Source organism: Vicugna pacos, chromosome 1 (genome assembly GCF_048564905.1).
Source record: "Vicugna pacos chromosome 1, VicPac4, whole genome shotgun sequence".
NCBI lineage: Eukaryota > Metazoa > Chordata > Mammalia > Artiodactyla > Camelidae > Vicugna > Vicugna pacos.
This window is the reverse complement of record NC_132987.1, coordinates 39072789-39091189: the sequence shown is the minus strand read 5'-3', so window position 1 is coordinate 39091189 and position 18401 is coordinate 39072789. Positions and strand designations below refer to the sequence as shown.

Sequence of the window (18401 nt, the reverse complement as noted above, 5' to 3'; positions counted from 1 at the left end):
CACGGTTAGACATCCTATAGTGTACTTAAAAGGCCCTCAAAAATATTTATCTATTCTGAAATATCAATTATACTGAAGTTGAGAAACTCTGTTTTTATTGGATAAATGTATCATCTATACCAGAATTGAGTGAAATTAAGCCCTAATATTTTGAACCATCTAGTGAATATTCAAAAGAATCATACAAAAAGACAGATTGTTTGACAAATGTTATCCTATTAAAATATTTGTCAAAGACAGGTTTTCCAATGGAAGGATAAAGTTGAGTAGCTCCAAAAATACATACACTGAAAAGTTTACACGTTAATATATAAAAATTAGAATTGATAATTATCTCCATTTGTGCAGTATGCTCTTTGAGCCTCAGAATACGTATCAGATAATTTCATTAGGAAGAACACCTAGTCTTAGAATGAGAGTCATGGAGGATGGACATACATAGTGCTCACTTTCACCGTAGCCGGAGCGGTCCCTGGAGGAAAGTAGTCCCCTAAAGCCGATGTATTGTCCCAAATACCTTGGAGTTCTGTCAAACGTGATTTTCTCCATTTTATGACTGCTCATGATTGTGCCTGTTTGACTCTCCCATTGTTAAGTTTCTGAAAAGCTAAGGCATAAGTTAGTGTTTCTAAATTCTGGCTTATTTCAATTTATGACTCAGCATTTCTGCATCTGTAGCTGCGGAAGTGAATTGAATAACTAAAAGCTGATTCCATTTTATTACTGGCCATCTTACTCCATGACTATATAAGAAAACACAATACTGGCATGCTTATTCTACTGAAAGATCTCTCCACTATAAACTTGTTTTAAAATCTTCCCCACAATATACCATTAGCATTCTTCAAAATAACTCATTCAAAGTTCATTTGTATCATTTACATATATCTTTATTGAGCCATTTGACCTGCACTGTCCAGCACAGTAACCACTAGCTCCTTGTGGCTTTTGAACACTTGAATTGTGGGTAGCCCAAATTGAGATGTATTGTTAATTATAAAACTCATACCAGTTTTCCAACACTAAGAATGAAAAAAGAAATATAAAATAGCTCAGTAAATTCTTGCATTGATTACTTTCTGAAATATTTGACATATAGTAATATAAATTATAAAATTAATTTAATTTATTTTACTTTTTTAAAGTTACCACTAGGAAGTTTAAAATTACCTATGTGACTTTTAATATATTTTTAATGAAACAGTGATATACTAAACTATGAATTCCTCCAAAATACAGTCTAATGCTTCAGTCATCTTTGTCTTCCTCACATTTAATAGAGTAAATATCTAATTAATTAATATGTTGAATAAATTATATAGAAAATAATATATAATAAAAAGATATAAAATATGCCTATATGCCAATTAAACACAAGCCAAGTTCCATGGGTTTGTTAAAACATGAACAGACTAAAAATAAGACATTAGATTGCTATACAGATTCTTAAAGATATTTTTCAGTTTGATAAGAATAAAAATGGTTAAGGAAATGGACATGCACAGATGGAAAAGAAAGGAATACATATATACTGTAAGATACTTGAGATCAAAAATTTTAAGCCACGTTAAAAAAGTACAGAAAGTTTTTGACTTAACTGAAAGTTATCCACTGTCTTCCAAACATATTATCATATTTACATTTTATAATATAAAGATGGGTAGCTTTTTATTTTTATTATGCCATTGATACAAATTATCTGTTTTAAAGTATGACCTCAATGAGGATCCAAAAGTTTCTTAGCCAGTGGGGTATCTCTGAACCTCTAATCTACTCACTTGAAACTGACTTCAAATCAGGAAATAAGAGAAGAAAGTAAGGCTCCCTGTTGTGTTTCTCCCTACCCTCCTAGGCTTCAGCTCAGGCATTTTGTTTGTGGGAATGGATCCCAGTTGCCTCCAGGTAAGGACTATCTGTGGGCAGCACAATAAATTGAACCATATTGGCTAAAGTCAGCATGCCATTACTGCCTACAGAACTTGCGAGTTTTACTGAAAAGAAGATTTAGATTTTAATTTGGAGTCTCCAGCTCCCAAAGCGCACACATACTTCCTGTCAAGAACCCTGGCTTTGCAAAGAGATATTACTAAAAGCAGCAGACCGCAAAAGACAGGAATGTTTAAAAATTACGTTTCTACTGATATTCCTTGAGGGACACTTGATACAGTAACTTAATCCATCAATGGGGTTTTATTTTTGCATCTTTCAGAGTTTAAAAGAGGAGAACGCAATCAAATTTCAGTTTGTATTATGTGATGGATACTATTCTAATATGTGATCTAAGTTAATCTCTTGGACAATCCTATGATAAGTAACTGTCATCTCTATTTTAGAGATAGTTCTATAGGTGATCATCATGCCTTGAATATCCTCCTATATAATTTGAAACCCATCCTCCCTTTCATACCACCATTTCTTACAATAGTAGTTTTGTCCTTAGTATAAAATAGATATTGTTTCCCAAAACTGAAGGAATGTATTTAACAACATAAACTTATTTTTTACAGTCCTATGCTTGCTTCATTCCATCTTTCAATCCTAGCAAATAAAACTGGCTTCAAGGGACTCTCTCAGGGAGTGTTACCTGACCCCCTATGTTTCTGCTAAATGACTTTTCCACTGAGGAGCTGGAGACAATGCTTTCATACCCCCAAACTCCTTGTGATTATCATGCTTCATAGATGGAGCTTATCTAGCACAAGTGCACCTACTGGCCTCCTACTATTATTTAGTGAATTTGACCAAGATCGGCTTGGACTGATTCTGTCCCAGTAAGTTTTGTTGTTTTTAGTAACTAATTTGCGAGTCCCCAAAACAGATCAAGTTAACCATATGGAACAATTTTTGCTTAAAAACACAATCAAAATTCAATAAATATATAAGGATTGAACATTAAGATAAGTGAAATGCCTACTGAATCAAAGAGGCTGCTAAGTGATACTGGGAAAATGGAGCCCATCGCCGGTTTGGTGCTGATAATGGTATTATCCAAAACCGTCGAACAGTGCATCTGGGAGATGTTTAATTAAAATAGTCACCAGATGTTAGAATACCATTCTATATGACCTTCAGGCTTAAATTCCAACAGTCATGTGTATTTTAACTAAATTTTCTTTTTTTCTCTTTTTTTCTTTTGTTGATCTGTATTAACTTTTTGTTCCATTACTATCATGTTTACCAAAATACCCCACATCTATGAGTATCAGTTTTATTACTTCTAAAACAGAAATCATAATGACTTGTAGGATGATTTGATAATTAACATCAGGATGAACACGTAGAGCCACAGTACTGTCAGTAATTGTTAGTTTTAATTCCCCATAAATATCAGTTGTCATGCTTCTTCCATCCTACAATTCACAATTTCTAATTCACATTCATTCTTCAACTTATGCGTAGAAGCACATGCATCTGTTCATAAGGTTATTTCCTTATTCCGGCAAGAAATATTTCAGTGTGCATATATGCTAGCAAAGGGGTGTTTCTCAGTATATGAAGATCATATCTTCTTCATCTATTTACGTACAGTATTGGTCAACATTTACCATACCCAGCATAAAGCATATTGTTTCCATCTTCAATTATATTCAGTCAAAACATTGCATCTTTATATAGAGTTTAGGTTTATTAATGTATAAAAGGTTAAAGTATTGAAAATATTTGAGAAAACTAGATTAGTGATATTAGACAGTACAGCCATCGTATTTGAAAGTGTGGTTCTGATGTCAGAAAGAAAACCTAGATCCAAACCCTGTGTAAACTACACAAACCTGTGTAAAACTATTTGTCATTAACAAGTTGCTTTACATTTTTAGGCCGTAGTGGAGCTAAGGCTCTAAAATGGAGCTAATTGTATTTAAAAAAATCTCTAAAATGTTCCTAATTGTATTAATAACAACATCTGTAATTTATGAATTGGTTATCATGTGCCAAGCACTCATTTAATTCTCACAGCAGTCTTAATAGTACATATTATTGTTATTTTATTTTATTGATAACAAATACATAGAAAGGTAGATGATAATGTCACATAATTTATCATTGGTAGAGCAGAAAATAGAGCACGTGCATCTGACTGCAGAGTCAATCCAGTTAACCATTCTATTGATGCCTATTGCATTGGATTGATTGACTTAGCAAACTGCCTGGTATAGTAAAAATTCCAGGTATAATAATACCAGTCATACTGTAAGTAACATCATCAGTGTAATGGTAGAATTGTGTAAAGTACAAAAAGAATCAGAGTGAGGAGAAAAATGCTACATGTTGTAGCATGGAGACACAGTACGACTAAGCAGGATGGATAGAAGGAGTATCTTACTAGATTATGTGCAAATTAGCTCTCAGTTTTTCTGTTGAGCTGTACTAGGTTGTAAACTAGAGTATGACCAAGTTTTATTGTATCCAGATCTTTTATTGTACCCAGATCTTTAATTTTTTTTAAGTATAATCACCCCTCCCCACACTCAGTTCTGAAAAATGTGCCTTATACGCTCCCCTCATATTATAGCCACTAAAATTAAATTAGTCACAAATTATTTAATTATATTTCCAAAGTCTGAGAATAAGTTAAGAAATTATGATACCCCTTTGTTTTTTTAGTGTCAATAACATTTTCTTCATATTAAAATTCTTTCTACCAAACTGTGAAATATGCAATTTACCTGGAAAGGAATTCTCAGAGTGACATTTAAGTTGTCCTGATGCAAAAAAATCCCATACTTCATTAACGCACCAGAGAGAACATATAATCAGCTTCTGAGTGAACAACTCCAGTAATATTAAATAATTCCCTGGTTCATAATTTAGTGGAAGTACAATGGAACTATAATTCACATTTTAAAATCCCAGATCACCTCCTACTTCTGCATAAAAGGGTCATGAAAACCAGCATCATTGGTAATAAACAGCAAAGCGAGAGGTCCCCGGCTGTGTGAGTTCTACTGGGAGGCTCAGCTCTTCATGTCATAATTCAAAATCAGTCTTTTGTATTTTTCTTCTATCAAGAAGCTTAACAATACAGAATGTGTGAAAATAATTCTCAGCTTCCACGTGATTTTTTAAATTAATGTACTGTACAGACACAGTGGTCAGGGACTGTTATCAAGCTTATGTCTCAGGACTAGAACACTTCTTCTGGACACAGGCATTCTCAAATATATGGCAAGAAACTTTCCATTTCTTTAAACTCTATGCACAGAATTTCTACATCATCTTCCTTTTTCTAAACTACCATCAAACCCTGAAAAGTCACTACATAATTGGGATTTGCTACAGCAACATATATTTGACTACTTTTGTATACTTCCTGTTTGCAAGAAACATTTATTTCTAGAAATGTAGGTTAAGGATATGGGTACATACAGAAACTTGAGTTTTTGGTTAAGTCTCACCGAGTCTATAATATTATAACACAGCAATAGTTCTAGCATGTTAATAACAGCTCTACTGATTAACTTTTGAAGGACAATAGTTGTTCCCACAGAATCTTGAAAGCCCTTATTGCAAACTTAGTACTCCACCATTAAAATGATTCAACATGCAAGACAATATGATTAGTTAAATTCAGTTATTATCACATTTTTGATTAATTTTTGATCAGACCACTTCTTAGACAGATGGTCAGTGTATATAATTCTATATTTAGAATATATATGTATTTTTATATTCAATGAGTATATATATATATACACACATACATACATATATATATATATATTCTTTATTCAATATATATATATGTAGATATCTACTGACTAGTTTTGGTTAAAATTAGCTTTAGCCTGGTAATGGAGTCATATTCTAGTTACATGTGTGTAAATGCAAATACAAACTACTCCCTCTTGAAGATATTGTGCAGGCAGTTCCCCTCAGAAGGAATGCGAAAGTAGAGAACACAAATAAACAAAAGAGACCCCTTCCTAGACCACTGTCAACTTCTGAAATCTTATTCTAAAATATTTGAATATCTCCTGTAATGTTCTAATATGGTATAATATATCCATTCCAGTCCATTATGTTATTTGTTCATACACAGTTATTCTAGTAAATGAGAATTTTTAAATGTTTTATGATATAAAAATCAATGGCTTTAAGGATTATCTCCCCATTGATGACAACAAGACTGTTAAAATAAGAAAGTGCCTTACTAAAATTTTGGAAATACAGAAGCCATCTTCTTGATGCCATGAAAATGTTCATTATTCCAAATTAGACTTACTTTGTTCCACCGTGAACCTTATAGTTTCAGTTTCCTTCTGCTTACCCTTTTCCTTCTCGGCAAGCCAGTGGGAATCATTGCAAAGCTGTAGCATTGTCTCAAAAGTTTGCCTACTCTGTAGGTTCTAGTGAAAAAAATAAATGAAGATACTTTAAATTGTTTTGTTTAAGGAAAAGAAACATTTTTCTTTGTTACCCTCCACAATTTTTTACAGGCCATATTAAATAAAATTATTCATTGAATAATTTAGTTCTGTATGAAACACCATGAAATTACTGAGATAATTAGAGGACAAAATTAAGATAGTTCCTGCTATTCCAGCAAAAGTTTAGTAAGGGAATGTGTCAAGGTTTTTTTTTTTTTAATCAGGGAAAATATTGTAGGTAAAATGTATGTATAACCAAAAATATGTTACGATTTGCAAGGTGTCATGCTTTTCCTGAACAAGAATTGTAAATTATCCTTCATAAATATAATATGCAGTAAAATAGACTGCTGTTTTTTTCCAAACATTAAATTTGAAGAAATAAAAGTGACAATAATTAGTAGTCATCTTTCTCAGTACAGGTGTGCAAATCAGTGTAAGCTGGTATTTCTTCTAAATGATTATCTTTCATAGGAGTTTTTCTTAGTTTAAAAGAATCATCTCCTATTGAGTAATGTGTTTTGAACACCTGTACCCTACATCTTCTAGACCTCATTAATTAGCTATTTCTCACCTGTAGTTTTCAGTACCAAAAGTGGAGTAGGAAATACCTCTCCTTAATTTTTTTCATGGACAGTTTCCTGGATGGGCAATCTTTGTACAAAGATTAGAGATATACTTCCAGTGCACTGCTTGTGGAAGGTTCATTGTTTATTATGTGCATAGTGTGATAGTTCTCAAATGTTGAGGGAAAGCAGAGAGAAATAAGGAATTTCTCTCCAGAATATCTGTTTATGCCCACAATGTATCCCATAATGCCATAATCATAATGAGGAAGCTGGGGGTCATCGGTGTTTTCATCAGGCTTCTCAGGTAATTTAAAAATACTTTTTTATTAAAATAAAATTATCTTGAAAATATCAACTGGAACGGCCATGGACTACAGAGAAGCGAAATGAAGTTTATTTGGAGTCTTAGAATTGTAATTAGGGGATCACAGATTTCAGAGGAACTCAGAATAGTACCCCATCAGAGGAAAATAGGTAGGGGTTTTTATGGGGAAAAGGAGAAAGTTCATGCAGAGTTGCACAGTGTTTTCCAAGAATTTGGTTTGGAGAGTAAATTTGCTCTCTACACATGATCGGGTTATCCAGCCCATCACATCTGTTACTTGGGAAATGTATGGTTTCCTTAGTTCAGACAAAGTACAGTCCTCAGGTTTGTTCTTTCCTTTTGGCTATTCAGCCAATACTCCACAATTTTAACTTAGAATGTTCAGCAAAAGTCCAGTGTGGATAGCAAACATGGAGACCCTCAGGTCACATCTCAGTGATTCCTGACATCTTTTCACAAGAACCACAGGCTTGATTATGAACTGTATGAGAAAACAGTTATATAAGAAAACTATTAACAAACTGACAGACATTGGTAGTGGCCTGGCCGAAATCTGATCTCTTGCTTTGGAGAAAGTAGTGTGCCCAGCTACTTCCTACGCTCTGTCATATCTTAGAGTGACCGTGTGACAGTCTTGCAAATGTAACACAAGAGTTGTGCATGTGGGCTTCAGGGACAATTTGTGTGTTCCCGATAACAAGGGACAGGTGCAGGCATCACCTGTTTAACGCTTGTTCTTTTCTTTCTGTCTAATCTCTGAAATGCAGGTAGGCTACCTGGAGGTGGAACAGCATTTTGTGAAAAATACATGTTATGGCAGAGAACAGAGACAGAAGGAGCTGTCCAGCCAACACTGAATTTTCCACTTCCAGATCACTTTTTAAGTAAGGAAAATATAACCCTTATTTGTTTAAGACCTTACAGGTTTTTGTGACATGCAGCTAAATATATTCCTGAGTAATACACCAACAAAATGTTTTCATATCCTTGAAGGATCACACCATAATTCCAATTCATATCAAAATACAATCAAAAGGGTCTATTCCACTGATACTCTTCATTGTCCTATTTTTTTAAATATCCGTTTCCCATGTCAGCTGCCTTTATTTGATTTTATTCTACTTAAGTCTTCCTGAGATGTTTCTCTACAACTAATAACTTGGCCAATATTGTTAAGGGGCAAAAGTGAAGTACGCAATGGTAGTTGAGTCATGTCTACAACTGTAGTTAGTATAAGAGAGCCTAACTAACCTGGAAAACTCTGGATTCCTAAAGATTTTTCTTTGATTGGGGGAGAAATAATTAATTACCCATGATTGTTAGTGAGCATCAGCATGCTGGAAACACATGGTTTTGAGTACTTTTTGGTGGGCAAAGGGATAGGCTAAATGAATAATGGCTCCCCAAAGATGACTACTTCCAAATCCTTGGACCCTGTGGAAGGGCTTCTGTAGGTGTCATTAAGGATTTTGAGATGCTGGTAGGCTAGGCACTCACTGCAATCACAAGGTCTTTATAAACAGGAGGCAGGAGAAGGGAAATTGGAGTTATGTGGCCAGGAACCAGGAAATGCCAGCAGCTTCTAGCAGCTAGAAGGAGCAAAAAATGGATTCTCCCCTAGAGCCTCCAGAAGAAATTAGCCCTGCTGATCCTTTGATTTTTAGCTCTATAAGTCTCATTTTGAATTTCTGACCTCCAGAACTGAAAGTTAATACTTTGTGTTGTTTAACCCCTCAGTTTGTGCTAACTTGTGACAACAGCAATAGGAAATTATTGGCCTCAGGGGAGGGAGAGGAGCATCTAAGGAAGAACATTTTATCCTTGTATCATTTAACCCAAAACAGTGCATATTTTTCTCTCTATATAATTTTATTGGCAAGTGCTAATAGGTAACAACAAAAAACATTCCTGAGTTATATACTGTTTATTTACTTATCTATACATCTGTTTATTGGTTCAAATAGTATTTGTGTCAAACATCTAATTGTCTCCCAAATGTAAATCACTGAAATATTGTTTGGAAGATACACTGGGAAAAATCTCTTTTGAGGCTTAATCTCATTTAACCTTTTTTAAAGTATATTCACCAGGATTTTGTCTAAATCTATAAAATCAGGCTTAAAGTACAGATACACTTGTTAGACTGTTTAAAGATTTTATTTGAACATTGACTACTTGACATTGATTGGTTAATATAAAGTGTGGCTGTGAATCATCCAAGCACGTTTATCCGTGCCTAACAAGAACAAACTACATACCCCAGGTTATTGAAATACATTGTTGTGATTGTATATTCTCTCCAGTAAAACTAAAGCCACTTTGGCAGACACCTGACAGAGAAGTTGTCTTTCCCCTTCCTCAGGCAGGGAAAATGAGCTCTACTTCTCTTTTCTCCCTGTGACCATGACCAGCTACTGTTAGGTGAGACTGTGGAGCCTGCCTGTGCCCTTGGCCCCTCCGCTCAGTGCCTGCCTTGAACGCTCTTAACTCAACAGCAGAACTGGCATCCAGGCATTCACACAAATTCACATAAAGAGTAAAGTCAACCAATACATGTACACAGGTGATAAAAGTATGGAAGAAACATGAAAAAAAAAACCTATTAAAATGATTTGTTATTCAGGAAATGTTGAACAAGAAAGATAATTATAGTCAGATTTTAATGGAGATAAAGGCATAGATTAGCAAGTATTAATCAGAAAGGTAATGGTTATTTGATGTTAAATGGAAGTAGAAAACTCATGCATCAGGATGGAGAGAGAAACAAAAATGTGAGTCTTAAAAATGTATTACTGAGAACTTTGCATTTCTACTGTTATAAAAAATTAAGAAATTTATATCTGTTTTTTAATTTTAGTATCACCACAATTTTTAAGGGGGTGTGTGTGTGGATAATTGAGACGGCATAGATTAATGGTAAAGAATGAGAACTCTGGAGTCAGACTGCTTAGATTTGTTTCCTAGTTACTATTAACTAGCTGTGCATCCTTTGGCAATAACTTAACCTCTCCGTATCTCAGTTTCCTAATCTATAATATGGGGATCCTAATAGTGCCTACCTCATAAGATTATTATGAAGATGACCTAAGTTAATATTTACAAAATATTTAAAAGGTTACGGACGTGCTGAATTCTACATATGTGTTTCTTAAATGGATTTACAGAATTTTTGAATGATGTTTTTATTAGGAAAAATTACTTTTTCCCAATATCATATTTTACTACTTTTATTAAGACCTGCTGCAAAGTATACTTCTGTCTAAAAGGAGAATATAAGAACCTATAAGGGTATATTATCCCTAATCAATCTCTAAACATTAGTCATAATGAACTTTTACTATAAAGTTAGCTAACTTTTAAAGTTTGATGAATTATATTGCTCTATGATTTATGTTACTAGAAGTAACTATGGATACTACACTATAATTAAATCAAAAGCTAGTTAAGATTCATAAATCCTTTCACTTTTAATAATGCTAAACCCTGAAAGTTTATATCATAGCTTCTGATGCATTCTTCTGTTCTGAACACCTTGCAAGTGTAGATTTTATTTAAAGGAACAAAGAACTAGCAGGCGTATGGAGAAGCAGCTGCTGAACAAAACTGCCTGTGAATTTCGTGAACTTATTTAGTTAAAGTTTGTGCTCATTAACTAGAATGTGCTCTTTGACTTTGCTCTTAAAAAGTCTGACAGGTGAGAAATCCAAACTGTTTCATTTATACCACAGTTTGAGATGCTGAAATGAGAACTGGCATTTGGAATAAGTTCAGTGTCATGACCCCTTTCAGGATACAATTTATGGCTCTGTGAATGTAAATGTGAATAATATTAAGCAAGCTAAAACTATGCCTAGATAAATATGCCTTACCCAGCAAATGAGGAGCAGTGAACAAAAACCAGCATACCCTAATTCTTTATCTGGTTAATGTATGTGTCTCCAAAGACTGTTGGAATACAAAAAAGTTAAATAAGGGAAAGTCAAATGAAAAAGAACAATACATTTGCCAAGCTGAATAAAGCCAAGTATAATACATTAATACTAACTCTCAATTTCAAGTGTTTCATCAAGAATAATATTGTTCCAGAATAAATATTTTGCAGTAAAAGCTTGCAGAAATATCAAAGTATAGTTACTTTAATAAGCAAATTATAGAACAGTATGCAGAAATGATCTCATTAGCTTGAAAAAGTGACACATACATACTTGTGTGTGAACAAAATAGTATTTTTAAATGGGTAAGTTGAAACTTGATAAACCTACTAAAAGGAAGGATTCAATAAATACAAAATTTATTTTATACCTGGGAGCCAGGGAATGGGAACAGCATTTATGTGCTTCTTGGATCGGGTAGTGAATTGACAGGTGTTCATTATGTTCACATGCCTTAAAAATTACATAACTGTTACAGTATTAAGTTGTATGTTTCTTCTTAGTAGTGAAAAGACTAAACTTTCACCTTTGGAAAGATGGAGTAGACACACTTTCCCCTCTCTGTCCCACTAAGTAGAGCTAAAATCCCTGGGCATCATACATTAAACACACGTAAGAAAACTCTGAAAGGTAGCAAGAAAAAGCATACCAGCTAGGACCTCAGGATCTGGAGAACAGAATGATGCTGAGTCCTCTGGGACTCACTTTTCTTCATATATCCTGGCCTCGATATTAGAGAAACCAGCATTTGGAAATACCAGTGGACTAAAACCCCCTGCAAAAGACTGGTCTGTTTAGCTGAATGAAAAGAGAGAACAGATCTGGCAAGGTACAGAACTTCCAGACAAAAACTACTCTATCCCAGCCAAAACGCCACACAAAAATGATGGCCCCACATCCATCAGCAAGGCCTGAGTAAAGAGCCTAGGCTTTCTCTCCTGCAAGACTGTGAGAGGCTTGTCATATACCCACAGGTGTACATGCACACCCCCGGTGGCGTCAGGCCAAGCATAGAGCTGAGAGTCTCATCCCTGCTGGCTGGTAAAACTCCTCCTGGTACTCTCATGTCCTTGGAGGCCATGTGGGTGGCTTGGAGCTCCACCCTCACCTGGCCTTAACAGTGCTTGCTGGATGGCAGCACAAGAGGCCTAGTGGGGGTGAGGGCTTTTACCACTGCCAGGGCTACTCACCTTGTCAGTGGAGATACACAGGAGGCAGTAAAGAGGTGATGTTAGAGGAGGCCAAGTTGGGAGCTTCCACCAGCAGTAATGAACTCAAGGGAAGAACTTGGACTCCCCCTGAACCCCATCTTCAGTGATGAGATCCCACTCTGTTCACCAGTATTGTACCAGAGGAGACTTGGTGAAATGGAATATTTAAATAAGATGCAGAATCTTATAATATAATATCCACAATATCCAGGATTCAATTGAAAATTACTCATTATAAGAACCAGGAATAACCTAACCTCAATAAGAAAAGATGTCAAGGTCGAGATGACACTGATTCTTCAATGAACAATTACACATGCACTTGAAATAAATGAAAAGATAGAAAATCTCAGCAAATAGAGTCTAATAATGAAGTATTCTACCTAGATAATGTTATATTATACATTTTATAAATCCTTGGTATACATAGTAGAAAGATAATTGCCTTCTTTTAAGTTCTTAATATAAAATATCATTAAATTGCCACAATGATCTTGGTGTCAGTATCATTATGTCTTAATTGAGAATTCAGGTTTTGAATGGGTGAGCAGCTTTCCTAAATTACACGCCTGGCTAGTTGCTGGACATTTAAATATTCACCACTGTGGAATTTAAATTCTAAGGTTTGTCAACTACTCATGTTGCCTTATCATGAATGTTGTTGGAACTACTATTTACTGTGCACATACACACATACATACACCTCTTCTTGAGGAACTGTAAAATAAATTTATACTATAATTTATACTTAGAAAAGCAATCTGCCCTTATCTTATGGACAATATGAATTACATAACTCATCTTGTTTCCAAATTATGTGACTTTGTACAGAAAAAAATTAATCTAGATCCTAATAAGAACTCTTACTTTAAAATTATTAAAAAATACGACATGAGGTTTGTGTACCATCTGGCTACCTAGTTCCTCTTTAGAATGTTGACTTTAATTCCCCATCATTCAGGTATTATATCACCTCTCTATCTATTTAATTTATTGTGTTGCAGAAACTTGAGCCCCATTAAAGCCTTTTGTTGAATAGTGGCAGGAAATGAATGTGTTCAAACCACCTAGCTTTAATGTGTGCTATGGACTAATTTGCACAACATTATATAGTTAGATAAATTAAGTTTGAAGAGTATCCTTAATTTTCTCTTAATTATTTCTTCCCTTTTTTAACCTCTATACACTTGACTTCAAGAACAGGAAAGTACTTTTTACTCAGGCTTAAAAGTGTGAAAACTCCTTGCTGTAAATTTGGTTCTCCTGAACAAACAACTTATTTCTAAAGTTTTATTTATATAAATAAGGCTAAAAACTGAAACCTGAAAGAGAACATGATGCAGAAACAATGTAGGAAAGACAGCTATGGTTCTCCAACACTCACTCTCCACCTTCATAGGTACAGTATTTCATAGATATAATATTCCAGATTTTGCCACTACACATGCCGTTCAGGAGAAGACTGCATTCTCCAGCGTGATTTGCTGCTAGGTCTTTGTAATATTTGGACCATTAGGATGAGAGCAGATGTGCTGTTTGAAATGTCCAGAGAAAGAGCACGTCTTTCCGTCCCTACTCCTTTGTCAGGCTTCTGGGCGGTGTTCTTGATGGTGGAACCATTTTAGTTTATGTGGGTAAAGTATCCAGTTTGGAGATGGCAGTGCCACAGTAGGAAGGGAGCCTGTGTTCCTTGTCAGCTTTGAGTAGTATGTCAAAATATCATACTTCTAGGGTCTAGACTGTCTTATCAGATAAAGATCATCTGTGTGGTTTACAGTAATGCTGTCTGGGATCCTTGCTCACTGAAGTCAAACCTGTGTGCTAAATAATCTGTCTGTGAAGAGCCTCTTGAGTCACTGCTCTAAAATGTTTCAATATTTTTTCCATAACAAGGATACAAAATTTCTTTCCAAACAGCAGAAGTAGAGGTTTAAATAATGGTACTAAGATTATCTTTCTTTACATTTTCACCCTAAATCTTATAAAACAATCATCTCTATTTCATTTTGATGTGATTTTTTTTAGCATCATTAAATAAAGCCTGAAAATTTAAATTTGGATAGAGATGGAAATACAGATTGTGATTTGGGGGCGGGGGGGGCTTTTATTTCTTAGTTCAGCAAAGTTTAGTAGACAAAAAGTAATCTTTTTGCTTCACTTCTCCATTGGCAAAAAATCCTTAAACTATTTGCTAGTTTTTATACCAAGTCATATTATTAATACACATATTGTGGATCTTTTAAACATGAATTGTTCAACAGCTTTAAAAGAAATATTTGGAATAAAATAGCTTCTTTATTTTTCTAATGTATCATTCTCAGGCTTGTCCAACTTTTCACTTCTGGTTAAATTTATTTACCAGGCTCTATCTAGGGTAAATTATTCCTGGTAACCTATAATCAGAATAGGAGTACTGGTTGACCAGGAGGAATATAGCAGGGAATAGGTAAAAATTGCTTTATGATTTTTGAGTTGCAAGATTTATGGCATGTATTTATTCAATTTAAATAAAACCTGGCTCTGAGCTTTCACTTGCAAAGGTTAGTAAGTGATCCACAATATGTGTCCTTTTGTTATTTTCTATCCCTTTCCCCTAGTTTATGTTAAGACTGTGGGACTTATGCCACAAAAGTAAAAATGAGGGAAGAACTACTAATCTATAATAAACATTAGACACTGTTGAGATAGTTACTGTCCAGGATCATATAGAATTTTCCATGAGAAGGACTTGTTGGTGGCACCCATTTCTTTCTTACAGAGATCAGTGACCTTTACTATAGCTCATACAAAAAATTTAAAAGTATATTAAATGATTTTGAAATTAACTTTAGTGGGATTTTGAATTAAAGACAGCTATAAATCTTTATTTTTTTTCTGTGAAGTTACCTAGGGATATAGATAAATGCTTCTCCAAATTCTTCCTTCACGTCAGTCTTTAAACTTCATAGCCCTTTTGGCAGTTTGTAAGGAGTTAAATGAGGAAAATTAACATCACAGTTAGAATGGTTATGTGCCTGTTGTCAAAAGTTTGGTTATATTTTCACTATATGGGGGTAAGGTAGGAAAATAAATGACTCTGAAATTAAGGGTATGAACAAAAGGTGGAGTGCTCATTTCTTTTTCAAAATCAATTGGTCACCTGTACTTAGGTTTTCCTATATAGATTTTCACTAATATAGGCTTCTGCAGCATTTTCCGTTTTTCATTAGCATAGCCCTGAAGTAATATCAAAGTGATCTTATGGGATAATGAGAGCCATCTTCTCTTGTCAGTCTAATGGATTGTTTGTGAAATGTGTTCGATAAAGTTGTCCTTGATCCCTCATTAATTCTAATACCTATATCCAGCTTTATTGTGAGGAGATAGATGTTGTAGATGAAATATATGTAGCAAGTAATGTCACTTTTTCACAGTTGAATGAGAGACTTTCTTAAGTAACAAAATTACATTTAAAGGATTTGCCAAGGAGACACCGTACTGTGTCCTTTCTTCTCTTGAACTAAATATCTGATCAATATATTACCAATCAATCACGTGCATCCATACATGTGCACTTATGCACTGCACATACAGTTGAAAGCATACTTGCCTTAAAAAACATATTTCATGTTTGTTCCTCTCAAAATATCACTCTGTCCTTCCAATAACCTGTCTACTCTTGCAATAAAGTCAAAAAGTCAAATCTTGATACTTCTGCTTTATTTACTGTTATCAACTTTCTTATACCAGTGAAATCTACTACTATAGGTTGCCCAGAAGTTGAGGTTAATGGAATATAATGAGTATTGTTAGGTAATTCCTGTGTTAATTATCATTGTCCACATACCTAAAGGATTTCTAGATAAGGAAAACCCTTAGTCAGCTAACAAGAAACCAGATCCCAGCAAAATTAAGACCTTGGGAAATGACTTGTGAGGAGTATTGCACAAGCCATTCCCATTGGGCATTGTAAATTTCTCATTTTAAAGTGAGTGAATTGGGCTTCTCTCTACCGCACTAATGAAACTCCGCTATCAAGGATTTACATGACCTCCTAGGTGCCAAACTACATGGATCCTGTGGGCCACTGCTCTGATACCCACTTCCCTGACAAGGCCACTGTCTCTCTTTGTGTCTTGCCTTCTCTACCTTCATTTTTATTTTTTTACTTACCTGTTAAACATTTATATTTTTTCTAGAGTTCCACTCTCAGCCTTATCTTCTGTCTGTTATAATGGAAATTAAGCCAATTATATGAATCTCGACTTCAGCTTCCATCTCTGCCCTCATTAATGTTACTCTGTTTTGTTAGATAGCCCTTTCCCCTTCTCCCGACCTCTAGTTCTTCCTCCTTCTTCTTGTTTCACTTTTCTTTTTTTTCCTTCTCTTTCCCCTTTCTTTCTGTATTAAAAATTTTTGATTCTGATTGTTTCACACTCCTGTGATTCAAACTGTTCTTATTTAATACCTTGCACGTGGCATGAGTAACCTTTATGATGTTACCTTGCCTACTTCATCCCCCGGTTCTGTTCTTCCCTATTGCTCTGCACACATATGTTCTTAAGTTCTACTAACTTTTGTATTATTGTTTGTACCCTAAACAGTATATTAGATTAAGGCTTCTTTTTTCCTGCCTTGTTCATTCATTTATTCAAATTATATCTTGTAAACACAAATTACATGTTGGGCATTTTTATTGTTGCTGAAGATATAGAAATGATTAAAATAACACAAAATCTTTGCCTTCAAAGAATATCCATTCTAGTTATGGAGACAGACCATAAACAAAATGAATAACATTTTTATGTTAGAAGGTACAAAATTAGAGAAAATAAAGCAAGGCAGAGGCGGAGGGTGGCTCAGGCAGAGTTACAATTTAAATAGAGTGATCATGGTGAGATTGGCTGAGAACAAGACATGAGTCAAGACATGTGAAATATGGTAAAAGCCATGTGGCTATCTGTGTGAAGGAAGTTCAAAGCTAGCGTAACAGCATATTTAGGGGCCCTACTGATATACCATGTCTAACTTCCTTAAATAATAGCAGGAGATTTTGAGTGGCTAAGTGGAAGTAAGTGGATAAGTGGAAGTAAGTGGATGAATAGTAGCAAAAGTAGTCATTTATCTCAGAACCAGATTATGGAGGGCAGGTAGGTTACTACTAAAATTATGACCAACTCTGAATGAGATGTGCCACTGGGAAATTTTAAGGAAAAGATTATACACTCTAGCTATTTTAATGAATTCACTCTAGCTACTATTGTTAAAAAATAGATTGAGATGACACAGATGAACCAGAGAGACCAGTTAAAAGGTTATTTCGATAATCCAAATGAGGGATATTGATCTGGAATTAAAGTGATACCATCAAAGACCAAGAGAGTTGATTAATTTCTGGGTGCATTTGATTACCTTTACTTCCACTACATTTAAATATCCTCCTCATCTTTCAAAGCCCCCTAAATTTTAATGCCACAAAAGAAGCATCCCAGAAATTTTTACTTTATATCTGAATCCCTAATGTTTTTCACGTACTTCTTCATAGATATGGTTACTTCATATTCAAACTAGAATATGGAAATGTTGGCTCATGTTAGTTGTTCAATAAACATTAGTTCTTTTCCCAACACTACCCAAAATTAAAATACTCTTCTGTCTATAATCATCCCGTAACTATTAACATTTGTTAGGAAATTTGAATTTTATTTAGTTTTAGAATTTGTGATTAATTGTAAATATAGCACATATGTTATATTTGAAGTCAGTTCTCAAGCTTTCTAGTGTCAAGAACTCTTTATACTCTGAAAAATTACCCAGGACTTCAAAGAGCTTCTATGTAGGTGGGTTATGTCAGTGGTGGCTGGTAAACCAGGTATCTGAAAGAAAAAAAGCCCTGACTTGTAACCTTTATAATTTGTATGGTATAAATCTTGATATCATTTCAAATTTCTAACTGCCAGTAGTTTAACAATTGCCTCTCAAAATTCCAGAATAATTAGTTCTCATGTACCAGTATATAC

The 18401-nt window shown here is 34.5% G+C and overlaps 2 long non-coding RNA genes across 3 annotated transcripts in view; one reads left to right on the top strand and one right to left on the bottom strand.

Annotated features, from left to right (window-relative positions):
* Positions 1 to 18401, top strand: part of LOC140696364 (uncharacterized) — a 172742-nt gene that overhangs the window by 103395 nt on the left and 50946 nt on the right. For both annotated transcript variants that reach the window (XR_012072607.1, XR_012072593.1), the window contains one exon: positions 8027 to 8143. This is a non-coding gene — a long non-coding RNA (uncharacterized lncRNA). The remainder of the gene's footprint in view (positions 1 to 8026; positions 8144 to 18401) is intronic.
* LOC140696374 (uncharacterized) lies at positions 882 to 16800 on the bottom strand. The gene is made up of 4 exons (XR_012072625.1): positions 16555 to 16800; positions 11129 to 11204; positions 6266 to 6344; positions 882 to 1022 (listed from the first exon to the last, which is right to left on the bottom strand). It is a non-coding gene; the product is annotated as an uncharacterized lncRNA (long non-coding RNA).